This window comes from Rutidosis leptorrhynchoides, chromosome 7, assembly GCF_046630445.1.
Source record: "Rutidosis leptorrhynchoides isolate AG116_Rl617_1_P2 chromosome 7, CSIRO_AGI_Rlap_v1, whole genome shotgun sequence".
NCBI lineage: Eukaryota > Viridiplantae > Streptophyta > Magnoliopsida > Asterales > Asteraceae > Rutidosis > Rutidosis leptorrhynchoides.
The window spans coordinates 331,221,343-331,237,137 of record NC_092339.1 but is presented as its reverse complement, the minus strand read 5'-3'; positions in this window follow the sequence as shown (position 1 = coordinate 331,237,137).

The following is a 15,795-nucleotide window of genomic DNA, read 5'->3' as shown; positions in this document are numbered from 1 at the left end:
TTATTATTAATAGAATTATATTATTAATTTATACATAAAATTAGGAAGAAAGCAAAAATTCAGTTCCATAGCACTACATCTAATTTTATCTAGTTTTTGATTCTGTCTGTAAATCATTTGCCAGTCGAAATCGAATTACATATACAACCAAAATCAGTTGAACATCAAAATCACTTCACTATTCATCACTGTAGATAATTGTTGTGTGATTGGAACTGTTTTTGGTTATATTATATCACCATCTCTATCTGTGTTCCCTTTCTTGATTCTTTCCTCACCATATCAAATGTATATACATATACAAATGCTAATTGAAAACATAGTCATTACTCTTCTTCGTTTGTTTTCTTGTCAACCCGGAATCACCATCACGTTAATCACCACAACACGCCACCACTTTCTAACTTCTTCTATCCGTTTCATTTTTTTTATTCGATCCAAACCACACATCAACACTTACAAACTATCGTGAGTCTTGTTTTCAATTTCCATCAAGAACTCCAAACTCAAACCCATTGATACGATTCTTCAACGACAACCATCATCATTACCAATGATCACGTACCTGCAACTCGATCTTGCTACAGCCTACTGTTTTCTCTTCCTGATCGAAGCAGCCACCACCTATATATATATATATATATATATATATATATATATATTTTGTCTTCTGGTCACAACAAACACCAAATCATCACCTTCATCAAACTACTACTGCTTGCTGTTATTTTTCCTGTTTTGAAGAACACATCACCACCACCGAAACCTATTTAAACACCACCTGCAAACCCACTGCACTTATTTAATTATTTTTCTTTTTCCTTCTTCTGATTCTTGCTGTTGTTCACTATTATCTCTTTTCTTTCTGTTTTAATTCCTTCGTGAACCTGCTAAAACACCCTATTTCCATTCAACCCCCAAAACACCACCAATTTTCCTTTATTAATTGCTATGGGTGTCGGTTTATAAATAAAAAGAGAGACCTGATGATTAACGATGATGATGGAAAGGTGATTAAAGGATAATGATCATGATACTGCTACCCCACTTTTCCAATACTAATTCGTTCTTCTTTTTTTTTTTATTTAACCGACGATTTTATTTAATTGCAACTTGGATCAATTAGCTTGTTAATGGATTTCTAGAGTGGGCTGTTATTGGGCTGTATACCATTTGTGTAGATAAACCAAGACCCAACATAAATAAGTCCAATACACATACTAGTGTTTATATGTACACCTCGTTATTTCTGTTTCTACTTACTTGGGAATCCGATCAAACACAACCACCTTCCAGCATAACCGTAACCTGTTATAAGTTGCTATGATCAAACGATAGTGATGAATATGATGATGATTAGATACGATGATTATGATAAAGTTATAATGATGATAACGATTATTGATAATGAAAAATGGAACGAAAAAGATGATGACGAGATGATGATAAAAATATGAAGATGAATGATGAGTTACACTGAGGGTAATGATAATGATGAAGAGGATGATGTCCTTACTCCTGTTCTGCTAAATGAATAACGATGTGAAGAAGAAAAAGAAGAAAGTGAAACAGGAAATAATTCGGTTTATAATTAATAGAGTGAGTTTAATTACAGAAAAACAAGTTAGCTTGGGTGGTTAGAGAGTGGTGTCGAGTTTCGAGTGTTCGCGGGTTCGAGTCCCGGCCTGGGCAGTTTGATGTCTTTCTTTTTGAACCTTAAAGGTAGTTCCAATATCAAACTTATTATTATTATCATTATTATTAGTTTATTATTATTATGATTGTAATTAATATTATTATTCTTTTTAGTATTGTTATTATTAGTTATTATTATTATTACAAGTATTATAAGTATTATTATTATAAATGCTAAAATAAGTATTAAGTATCCTTCATTATTAATAATATGATTATAAAAAAATTATAATTAATATTATTAACATCATTAACAAATATGATTTTACTATTTTATTATTATTAGGATAAGTATTATTAACATTATTATTATTATTAATATAGTTATTAGCGTTGTTATTATTAAACTTATTATCACCAGTAATAAAAGTATTATTGAAGTTAATATTAGTATCAGTATTATTCCTATTATAATTATTATTACCAAAAGTATCATTTTAATGAAACTATCAAAGTTATCATTTTTTTACTATCTTTTTATTAAAATTAACATTTTGACTAAAGTTATTATATTTATTAAAAATTATCATTATTAACAATTATAATTTATCTTTATTATTACTATTGTTACTATCATTATCATAAATATCATTAACAATAAAATTAATACTTTACAGCTATTATTATAAATATCATTATTATTATTATTATTAATATAATTATTACCTTTATTAGTAAAATCAAGTACTATAACTATTATCATTTTTAACAAAATTAATATTCTTAATGAAAATATGAAATATATATAATATTAATATAAAAAGGATATAACTAACGAATTTATATATATATATATATATATATATATATATATATAAAGTTGTTCAAAGTGAATTATGTGTTTTAATATAATTACAACTAATATAGGTTCGTGAATCCGAGGCCAACCCTGCATTGTTCAGTTTTGTAATATGTATTTTTACTACAAAATACAGTAGGTGAGTTTCATTTGTTCCCTTTTTTACTCGTTACGTTTTTTGGGCTGAGAATACATGCAAATGCTTTATTAATTGTTTTACAATATTTATATGCGTGAGTTTCATTTGCTCCCTTTTTAAATGTTTTTTTTTGCAATATATATTTTTGGGACTGAGAATACATGCGCTGCTTTTATAAATGCTTTACGAAATAGACACAAGTACTGAAAACTACATTATATGGTTGAATGATCGAAATCGAATATGCCCCTTTTATTAAGTCTGGTAATCTAAGAATTAGGGAACAGACACCCTAATTGACGCGAACTCTAAAGATAGATCTATTGGGCCCAACAAGCCCCATCCAAAGTACCGGATGCTTTAGTACTTTGAAATTTATATCATGTCTGAAGGAGGATCCCGGAATGATGGGGATATTCTTATATGCATATTGTGAATGTCGGTTACCAGGTGTTCAATCCATATGAATGATATTTTTGTCTCTATGCATGGGACGTATGTTTATGAGAAATGGAAATATGAAATCTTATGAGCTATTCAAATTATGAAATGATTATTTATGTTAAACTAATAAACTCACCAACCTTTTGGTTGACACTTTAAAGCATGTTTATTCTCAGGTACGAAAGAAATCTTCCGCTGTGCATTAACTCATATTAGAGACATTACTTGGAGTCATTCATGGCATATTTCAAAAGACGTTGCATTCAAGTCGTTGAGTTCATCAATATTATTGTTAAGTCAATTATAGTTGGATATATTATGAAATGGTATGCCTGCTGTCAACTTTCGATGTAATGAAAGTTTGTCTTTTCAAAAATGAATGCAATGTCTGTAAAATGTATCATATAGGGGTCAAGTACCTCGCGATGTAATCAACTGTTGTGAATCGTTTATAATCAATTTGGACTTCGTCCGGATGGATTAGGACGGGTCTTCACATAGTGGAGGTGTGGAAGGCTTATGTTTGACAAATGGGTAGCTATTTTGATTACAATTGAATCACGCTTTGCTGCTTGGAGATGTAGATCTAAAGCAAGTTCTGATTCTGAGCACAGACATCGGCACTCTCAACGGAAAATAGTGAAGCATTAAAGATGAATGCTGGTCTTATTTGGGGTGCCTCACCATAATCAATTTAGGTCGATAATGCCTTAGTCATGCAATGCTCTATTAGAGATTTCAATCTAATAAGATTTCCACCTTACTTAAGCCTTACTTTTATTGACAAACGTTTTAGGTTTTCAAAAATACTTTTTCGAAAAGGGTTTCTTTTGTAAAAATTTTGAAATTTAGCTTAAGGACTTGGAATCTTCTTAATGGTTTATCATGATACAACATAAAAAGATACCAACATCCCACACTTAGACGAACATTGTCCTCAATGTTCCTAGTGTATCCCACACTTAGGAGTTTTAGTTGAAGATTTGGGAGTGCTTGTCTAGTGTTTTAATTGGGTGTTATCCCACACTTAGTGATAATCTAGGATGCGGTACGGTTTGAATCTTGAGCTAGTAGTGAAAAGAAAGAAATACCCCTAGCAGATGCGACTGGCTTCCTTGCTTCTTTATCGGCTCATTTGTCATCCTTTATTCTTCTACTCTACTTTACTGCACGGGTTGCCTCCCGAAAAGCGCTTTTGTTTAAGGTCGTTGGCTCGACCGTAGTGATTCTTCAAAAAGCAAACATTCCTCGTTGATGGTTGTGATCTTGGTCTTCTTGAGGGAATGTGAGTCTTGGTGGATAAGTCCTGAAAAAGTGTCGGACCAATAGTGGTAACAAGTCCGGTACTTCTCTTGAAGATCTTCTGAACGATAAGTAGTGCGCAGTTTCTGCTCTTGATAAGTCTTGAAGTCCAATGAGAATATGATCCACAGCTCTGCTGGTTGACCCATGAATGTCAATCATAGAAGCAGTGCTAGTGTTGATGATTTCTCTGATGGGATGCTCATTTCGGAGGTCTTCAAACAATGTAAGAAACTGTATCTTTAGAATTTCGAAGTCTTCGGAACGGTGATCTCCACAGTAAGAGTCTTTAGCTTTGCACATATTAGTTAAGAGACGAAACTGGAAAGAAGTGAACAGTAATCCTGATCCGAGTATTAATTTCACCGTCTTTGAGTATATCTCCTTACATCCAGCTTTAAATATGAAACTAGGATCTGTGGATTCGTGGAAGATACGTGATAGCTGCTTCATAACATAGGTGGCAATGTTAACTCGATCTGGTTCAAGATGAGAGAACGGATTGTTTCGTCTTGCTTCCTCCATAACAGCGTCTTGTAACTCTTTGATAATCAGATCAGCGTGGTGATCAATTGTTACATAAATCACTAGTCTGTCTGGTGTGCTTTCGAAGTTATCTCTATCCAGAAGAGCGAAAAGACTGTGAATATCCTCGATCATTTGCAAATCAGAGTGATAAGTCGGGCGGCCGGTGGAAAGATCCATATGCTTCCGGATGAGAGTCAGTAGTGCTCGTTCGTTTCGTGAGAACAAAAGTGCAGATCCGGCTAAGGCGTTATAAACCTTAGAGTAAATGATCTTCTGATCTCGATAGAATCTTGTCTCGAGAATAGTGTGAACCACTGAATTATGCTCTCGTTGCCTTTCTTCGTGATAGATATGATCGTGAAGAGAGTTGATAAAGTCTTGAATGCGTTCTTCTAGGATTTCAACATCATTATCTTCTCTTCGGAGATAGAGGTGGTGCTCTTCTCTGATAGCCATGATTCGTTCTGTTAAGCGTAACGAAAAATCAATGGTTGACTTTCGGATGGCTTCGAGAATGTCTTCAAATTCATCGGTATCATTAATGAAGGTAATCATGTCTGCATGTGTGGATATAACCGGAATTTGATCTGAAGAAGAGTCCGGCTCCCCTTGATCTACTTTGGTTGGAGAGTGTGAGTTAGTCAGAATGTCTTCGTGATGCTCTTCCTCGTCATCATCGGTATCCGGTTCCTCTGAGGATGCGTCTGATGAACGGGTTTCTTCAGTATTCTGATTCTCCACTTTGATACTTACAGGATCAATTTCTATATCCTTAACCTCAGTCTTGTCGTTCTTCTTTTTGAAGCGAATGATTAAACTGTGATCTGCAGTTTCAAGCCTCATTATTTCTTCATGACGCTCAGTGCTTGGAATGGGTGTTGTCGCAGTTTCTTTTACGTCTTCCATTTCCACTGTGACAACCCGAAAATTTCCAACCAAATTTAAAATTTAATCTTTATATGTTTCCGACACGATAAGCAATATTTGTTAAGTTAAATTTCAAGAATTTTAAACTATGTTCATACATTCATTCAACCTCGACCAAGTTCCAACTATTCACGAACCATTAAACGAATATGATTATATATGTATATGTGTATATATATTATAACTTGAAACGTAAACAAAATATTAGATTAAATACTTTATATGATTGTATCTGTTTCAAAATGTTTATCAATAGAATTAGAAGATAAGATCAAATGATTGAATTATCAGATATATTGAATTATGATTACAAGTCTCTGTTGAAAGGCCCTAGTTGATTTGAGAAATCTTTCCATTTTAACAATATTCGGAAAATGGTAAAGTGATTTATAAATAAGAACAAATTGTCAATCATTGAGAACTAGACAAAGGATAGTGGAAGATTGAATCTCATAAAGACTCGATTGATCTATTTAGTTTCAAACGTACAAAAACGTTTTCAGTTTAAAAAGAACTTTATTATTAAAACGTATATAACTTTTATAAATATCTAGAACCACTTTTGACAACTCATTACTTAACTAGTATGATAAAGATAATGATATTTATATTTTATTTTATTAAATATATATAACAATTTAAATTAATATTATATATATTTATACGCGTATTATACGTACATAGTTTTATACTTTTACTATACTTAAACTTTACCTTTACTTTATTTTTACTTTACTTTAACTTTAATAATTCACTTTAATAATTCATACTTTAATAATTCACTTTAATAATTCATACTTTAATAATTTACTTTAATAATTCATACTTTAATAATTCACTTTAATAATTTATACTTTAATAATTCACTTTAATAATTCATACTTTAATAATTCATACTTTAATAATTCACTTTAATAATTCAAAAATCTATTATAAATAGAATTCAATAGGTTTAATTATTTCATAGAAACTTGAAAATATTTTTCTCTAAACTCTCTCAATCGATTTACATATATATATTTACTCCGTATTATTTCAAGATATTATTAGTATACATAAAATATTACGACGGAGTGCTGTTCGAGTGATTTCGAAATTGTTTTTCGAGTAGGATAGGATTAAGGAAATTATGGGTTATAGCTATGGAGGTGATTGAGTATGGTTCATGGGTATGCTCGTGAAGTCAATATAGTGTTTATCATTTCTGTAGCGACCCGACCAAAACCGTTATTGACGGCACCGTTAACTTAGGTCCCGTTGCGTGGTCGTAGTCCCTATATGAGACTCGTTTGACCAAAATTATGTCGCATTCATTTGAAAGGTACAAGACTTGCAAGTTTAGTTTACAAAACCATTCGACAGCAAGTCTAAGTTTACAAAAGTCATAAAGTATAAATGAAATAACTTGCGACATAATATAAGTTGAAAAACACAGTTGCTATAAATAGCGTAAGTATGTAAACAAAAGTTTGAATCCAAAAGTGCTATCCCTAGCGTATGTATGCATGGTTGACTCCAATCAAGTAATCAAAGAGTGCGGAAGCGTGTAACAAATAGCCATGTGAAAACCTGAGAAAACATAGAAGAATCTGTCAACGCAAAAACGTTGGTGAAATCATAGGTTTAAGTAAGTGAGTAAAAGTAAAGTAAGTCGAACCACAAGATTTGCAAAGTTGAAATAATAGTAGTACATTCTAAAAGTTAATATTCACGAGCACCCAATTATCAAAGCTTAACGTTCCGTCCGTTGAATACCCCATCAATTAGTGCTAGAACAACACTGTTCCCGAAAATATATTTCATTCGTAAACGGTAGCGAACCGTTTGAATGAGGGTTTGTCAAACCCATATGGCCATATAACATAAGTTCTCGCTTACACCATCTGATGTAACTAATGATAATCGGATTGAGGATTTTTGTTCTAAACTCGTATGTAGAATGTTTGTTTTCCCGTTCTTGTGTTCACTTAGTTCAAAAGAATCGTTTATGTTTTCTCATCCCAAAAGTAAGTTCAAAAGAGTAAAAAGTGGGACTATGATCTCACCTCGAGTGCACGAGTATAAAAGTACTTCGCAAAGTAAACGTGTGCATGAAAGTTGCTTAGCCTTGACCTAAACAATTAAGTTATATCAATTAACCGTTACGACACAAGGTCGGGCGAAATGTGTTCAATTAGTCCTATGGCTCGTTACGACTCGAATAGTATAGCATGTGAATCACGTTGTCAAGTTTCATGCAAGAATCAAGTATAAAAGCATGTTAGAACGATTGTATAAAAGTTTGGTTAAGTTTGACTAAAAGTCAAACTTGGTCAAAGTCAACGAAAAAGTCAACACGTTCGGGTCGGGTCCCGAACTATTTTTCTAATCTTAGAAATCATATATGAGCATGTTGGCCAAGTTACATGTTAATCGGAGGTGCGTAGCATAGCAAACATTTTTCGAAATTTGACAAAGTAGGTCAGAATCTGACCACGGCATATGCCGCGCCGCGACAAAGCTGGCCGCGCCGCGGCATTACACGTGAGCTGATACCTGGCCAGTTTCAGTTTTCTAAGTCTCAACCCAAAACCTTTTTATGCATAAAACACAAACCGCAAACACTTAGAACTCGTATCTTATACCGTTGGAAAGCTCTTTTGACAAGGAACACAACTAAACATGTTTCATCAAACAAAAACATCATTTTCCATAACCGATTTCTCGTCAAGTGATCATTTAAAAGTCCATTTTCAAAGTTTCAAGTTCATCAATTGCATTTTAAGTTTCGGGAATCCAATTCACACATATGATATGCCGTTTCGAAGGTAATTAAGCATACATTACAACTAATCACTAACAATTAACATTCCATGGCATTCAAGCATCAAAAGTTCATGTCAAGAACTATCAAACCCTAGTCAAACATCACAAAATCATTAATCGGGTTTTTGAAGTTTTCTTAATCAACCTACACATCCAAATGTGGCTAATGATACTAGTAACACAATTAAAACATGCACTTTAACAATCTAACAACATTAACTCATCCAAAATCAAGGATTAAGCAAACCCATTTCAAATGTTCAACTAGTTACTCAAAACAACAAATCGAGCAAGTAAATCATATATTCATGCTAGACACGAGCCATAGACACTAACTAACACCATTTCAAATCAAAAACACGAATTTAGAGAAATCTAGAGTTTTAGAAATGTTACCCAAACGAGATGAAGTTGGTATCAAATTGTAGAGGATGAAGAGAGGATTCCAAATATGTAATTTGTTTTGAAGTTTGCTTCCCGATCCGAATTTAGATGATGATTTATGTTTGTGTTCTTGAGAGAAAAAAGAAAGAAAGAAAGAAGAAGAAATGGATGAATGAGGGGTGGAGGTGGTGAGTGGTTGACTAGTCAACTACTAGCCACCTCTTTGGTCAAGTGGCGGAACTAGTCCCTCAAGTTTCAGAGCGGGTGCGGGAATTAACCAAACGAATATTTTTAAAACGCTCGAGTAAACGGGTGATGTCAAAATTAAATAGCGGGAATATAATGAACGTTACTCACGGAAACTATTAATTTAAATACGAAAGATTATGTTTAAAAAAAAAAGACGGTGTTAAAATTAAATTTAACGGAAAAACGCGGGATGTTACATTATCCACACCTCAAAAGAAATTTCGTCCCGAAATTTAGTTGGAAGTAGTAGTTGTTGAATCTTACTCGAGATCTTGCGTTGTAAATTCTACGAATAAGGGAGAAGTACGTCCTAGGGTATTTCAACGAATTTTGACTGTCGGGATCATATGTTGTTTTAGGGTTTGGCTTCACGATTTATGGTTTCAACCGGTCCTCCTAGGAAGTGAGGGTTATCGTCGATAGTGAGTTCATCAAAGGAGATAACAAGTTCTCGTTTCGCAAAACACGTCTTTGAGTTGATACATCGAATGTAGGATAAACGGAGACCCAAAATGAGTCGGAAAAGTCTAAACGGCTAGCGACGGGTCCAAAACACCCCAAGAATTTAAAGGATCAAAATATCGCGGATTTAGCTTCCTACGTTTTCCCGAAACGGATTGCACCTTTCCAAGGTGCGACTCTTAACGCGACGTGGTTTCCCACGTGGAATTTGAAATGTTTACGTCTAAATCGGCGTAGCTCATTTGGCGACAACGAGTCGTGTTGGGTCTTTCTTGGATATGGATAAGTTTTCTCGGTCGCTCATGCATAATCCCGGTCCCGGTGAATTGATCATCGTTTACTTGGTTCGACAAAGGAGAATGACGTTTCCGGTCACATGTGGTTTCAAAAGGTGTGACGTTAAAACTCGAATGAAAATCATTGTAGTACGAGGATTCGGTTAAAGGAAAATACTTTTCTCAAGTAAATTTGAAGTTGGTAATACAAATTCGTATTATGGTTTTCAAGACTTAAATCGTATGTTTGTTCGGTCTGTCGGGTTATGGTTGATATGCGGTACTCATGTCTAAACGTGGTCCCGAGACTTTTTGTGAGGCACTCCAAAATCTAGAAGTGAAACGAGGATCTCGGCCCGAAACGGGGTACATTTCGCTAAGGCATATTGAACAAGTTTGCTAGGAATTGAAAACGTTAGCTAGGACAAGTTTCTCAAGAAAAATTCGCGTCGCGGAAAATTCATCGGTTTCCAAAAACGTTCGTCGGAACTATTCACCCTCGAGGTGAATACTAGTATTACGTGGAGAGTCCCTCCCTCCATTGAAAGTTTAAAATAAAGATTTCCTGAACCGGAATTACGAGGGTGATGCAAGAGAAGTTTCCGCCCCGATGTGAGCATAACGAGTAAATTGTAGTTAGTCAACAAGACTGCGCGAGGACGAGCTAGTATACCCGTGTGACATACGGTTGAAGTCGAATGGAATCGGTAATTCATTCGGAAGCATAAATATAATTTGACAATAATTGAAGGTGTGTCCCCGGTATGGTTGTTATAAATATTCTCGGAGTTTTCGGATGTCCAAACCTGAAAAGATGAAGTCATGTACATGGCACATGGTGGTGTTTAGGTTGATCGAGTCTAACCACCATCACGCGTCACTAGAACTTTGGTATGTCTTACCGTAATATAACCACGTTGATCGAGTGTCGTTATATTACGCCAAATCATACTTCCATTCCCACATCACTCCATGAGTTCAAGTTCGTGTCATCGTGAAAATCTAAAATGAACAAAATGTAACGACGTCTCAAACATGATTCGTATTGAATCGAAAGAATTAGTGCAACTCTAAAGATGCGTTCCCCGAGGGAAGTGTATAAGTGATTGTTCACGTCAATGCGGTTCGAATCAGACAATAAAGTAGTTAGGTATGAAAAGAGTAACGAGTCATGATAGCGAGTAGTACGCAACCGTAGCGATAAATAGTGATGACGATACTCACCTAGAGTAGTGACAGTGACTTTACAATACTCATGGATAGTAAGCTAAGACGGGGTGGATAACAACCAAAGAATTTGAGTTCCCGAGCTAGAGTAGCTAACGAAGTCGCGGTCATCCGTACGCGTATGAATCTTGAATTCACGTGTTTTACCAAAAATTGGCGGAATACGAGTTCGTATGATGAAGGTTGGGTACCATTAAAAAGTTTGCCTAAGAATGATTCAAGTATAATGCACAAGTAGTCAAGTAAGTGCTATCTATAGCAATGTATGTCAGAATGCAAATGCTAACTATCCGGTTGTAGTCTAGACTCACTAATGCGTCCTAACGACTCTGTTAGACACACTAATGCACGTCCTAGTTCCCTACAACCAACGCTCTGATACCATCTGTAGCGACCCGACCAAAACCGTTATTGACGGCGCCGTTAACTTAGGTCCCGTTGCGTGGTCGTAGTCCCTATATGAGACTCGTTTGACCAAAATTATGTCGCATTCATTTGAAAGGTACAAGACTTGCAAGTTTAGTTTACAAAACCATTCGACAGCAAGTCTAAGTTTACAAAAGTCATAAAGTATAAATGAAATAACTTGCGACATAATATAAGTTGAAAAACACAGTTCCTATAAATAGCGTAAGTATGTAAACAAAAGTTTGAATCCAAAAGTGCTATCCCTAGCGTATGTATGCATGGTTGACTCCAATCAAGTAATCAAAGAGTGCGGAAGCGTGTAACAAATAGCCATGTGAAAACCTGAGAAAACATAGAAGAATCTGTCAACGCAAAAACGTTGGTGAAATCATAGGTTTAAGTAAGTGAGTAAAAGTAAAGTAAGTCGAACCACAAGATTTGCAAAGTTGAAATAATAGTAGTACATTCTAAAAGTTAATATTCACGAGCACCCAATTATCAAAGCTTAACGTTCCGTCCGTTGAATACCCCATCAATTAGTGCTAGAACAACACTGTTCCCGAAAATATATTTCATTCGTAAACGGTAGCGAACCGTTTGAATGAGGGTTTGTCAAACCCATATGGCCATATAACATAAGTTCTCGCTTACACCATCTGATGTAACTAATGATAATCGGATTGAGGATTTTTGTTCTAAACTCGTATGTAGAATGTTTGTTTTCCCGTTCTTGTGTTCACTTAGTTCAAAAGAATCGTTTATGTTTTCTCATCCCAAAAGTAAGTTCAAAAGAGTAAAAAGTGGGACTATGATCTCACCTCGAGTGCACGAGTATAAAAGTACTTCGCAAAGTAAACGTGTGCATGAAAGTTGCTTAGCCTTGACCTAAACAATTAAGTTATATCAATTAACCGTTACGACACAAGGTCGGGCGAAATGTGTTCAATTAGTCCTATGGCTCGTTACGACTCGAATAGTATAGCATGTGAATCACGTTGTCAAGTTTCATGCAAGAATCAAGTATAAAAGCATGTTAGAACGATTGTATAAAAGTTTGGTTAAGTTTGACTAAAAGTCAAACTTGGTCAAAGTCAACGAAAAAGTCAACACGTTCGGGTCGGGTCCCGAACTATTTTTCTAATCTTAGAAATCATATATGAGCATGTTGGCCAAGTTACATGTTAATCGGAGGTGCGTAGCATAGCAAACATTTTTCGAAATTTGACAAAGTAGGTCAGAATCTGACCACGGCATATGCCGCGCCGCGACAAAGCTGGCCGCGCCGCGGCATTACACGTGAGCTGATACCTGGCCAGTTTCAGTTTTCTAAGTCTCAACCCAAAACCTTTTTATGCATAAAACACAAACCGCAAACACTTAGAACTCGTATCTTATACCGTTGGAAAGCTCTTTTGACAAGGAACACAACTAAACATGTTTCATCAAACAAAAACATCATTTTCCATAACCGATTTCTCGTCAAGTGATCATTTAAAAGTCCATTTTCAAAGTTTCAAGTTCATCAATTGCATTTTAAGTTTCGGGAATCCAATTCACACATATGATATGCCGTTTCGAAGGTAATTAAGCATACATTACAACTAATCACTAACAATTAACATTCCATGGCATTCAAGCATCAAAAGTTCATGTCAAGAACTATCAAACCCTAGTCAAACATCACAAAATCATTAATCGGGTTTTTGAAGTTTTCTTAATCAACCTACACATCCAAATGTGGCTAATGATACTAGTAACACAATTAAAACATGCACTTTAACAATCTAACAACATTAACTCATCCAAAATCAAGGATTAAGCAAACCCATTTCAAATGTTCAACTAGTTACTCAAAACAACAAATCGAGCAAGTAAATCATATATTCATGCTAGACACGAGCCATAGACACTAACTAACACCATTTCAAATCAAAAACACGAATTTAGAGAAATCTAGAGTTTTAGAAATGTTACCCAAACGAGATGAAGTTGGTATCAAATTGTAGAGGATGAAGAGAGGATTCCAAATATGTAATTTGTTTTGAAGTTTGCTTCCCGATCCGAATTTAGATGATGATTTATGTTTGTGTTCTTGAGAGAAAAAAGAAAGAAAGAAAGAAGAAGAAATGGATGAATGAGGGGTGGAGGTGGTGAGTGGTTGACTAGTCAACTACTAGCCACCTCTTTGGTCAAGTGGCGGAACTAGTCCCTCAAGTTTCAGAGCGGGTGCGGGAATTAACCAAACGAATATTTTTAAAACGCTCGAGTAAACGGGTGATGTCAAAATTAAATAGCGGGAATATAATGAACGTTACTCACGGAAACTATTAATTTAAATACGAAAGATTATGTTTAAAAAAAAAAGACGGTGTTAAAATTAAATTTAACAGAAAAACGCGGGATGTTACAATTTCCGCTGCGTCTACGTACCTTTCCTGCAATATTGAATCTCAATATTGATACGTGAGTACTCATAATTTAACTTTTACATACTAATAGTGTATCCCTGACTAGTGCTCGAGTATTTAGGATTATGCATGCTTGTACTTTTGATATTGCCCTTAGACAGGTTAGGTTGAATCTTGAATTAGTTACACTTGCGGTTGAGATAAGGTATAAGATATGCATGTCCTTGGAAAGCTAGCGAAAAATTAAGAACTTTTCCTTTAGATATCGAATGGTTTCAATGAACGGATTAGAAGTTATAATCAATTGAATTTTCGATATTTTTATTAAAAATGATTATTATTATCGTCGTTTTTATCGTCGTTCTAGTTTTATCTTATTATTGTCATTATTATTATCTTTATCAATAAAAGGAATTTATCATTAAAAATTGTTATTTTTTATTATTATTACTATCGTTATTATCGTTAAAGTTATAATTAGTATTATTATTATTATCCAATTATTATTATTATTATTATTATTATTATTATTATTAGTATTATTATTATTATTATTATCATTATTAATATATATATCATTATTTAAAAATGGTTATTGTTATTGTTATTATTATTATTACTATATTATCATTAAGATAATTATTAGTATTATCGTTAATAATGTTATAGTAACTATCATTATTAATATTAGTGTAATTAAAACAAATATTTGTAACACCTAATTATTTTGATTACTATTATTATCATTATTATGAACATGATATAAAAAAACGATTAAAAGCTATTAAACAAAACGATTAGGAAATAATGAGTAAGAGTATCATGATGAAATTAAAATATTATAAGATATTGATTTAGATAAAATTATCGTTCTTATTATTTTTATCATTACTATTATTATTAAAAGTATCGTTAGTATTAAAACTATCATTTTAACAAAAATTATCATTTTAATAGAAATGTTATTGTTACTATAAAATATCATTATTATTATTATTTTAAATAGAATTATTATTTTAAAGATAATATTAAAAATTATCGTAAATATTAAAGTTATCATAATTAGAATTATCGTTTTATCATAATGTCATCTTAGTAATTATAAATATTGATATTTTTATAATAATAATTATTATTACAAAATAATACAACTTTTACTTACTATCATTATAGATATTATTTTATCAAATAAATATGTGATACAAACATATTTTACTACGTGTAATAACTTACTTTAATAATACCTATCATATTATCTTTATGATATTAAATGAACCCTATAAATTTTATTACTTAATATATATAAAAGTATATTTTATTATTTAAATTTAATATAAAATTTTATTTATTAATAAATAAATTATATTATTTACTCTTATAAATCTTTTAAAAATATTTAAAAATATAAAACGACGATATTTAAACTATATATTAATCATGTATAGATTTTTGGAAATTATTTTGAGTCAAATTTACTTTTGTTGACTTTTGCATATTAGTCTCGAGCATTAGGATTGTGGTACACTATGACTTGACCTAATTTGTTAGACAAATATTGACCAACACATAAATATATATAATTAATTTAGGTTCATGAATCCGAGGTCAACCTTGCACTTGTTCAATGACGTTATATGTATTTTTACTATGAAATACAGTATGGTGAGTTTCATTTGCCTTTTTACCCTTTATATTTTTGGGACTGAGAATACATGCGCTTTTATAAATGTTTGATGAAATAGA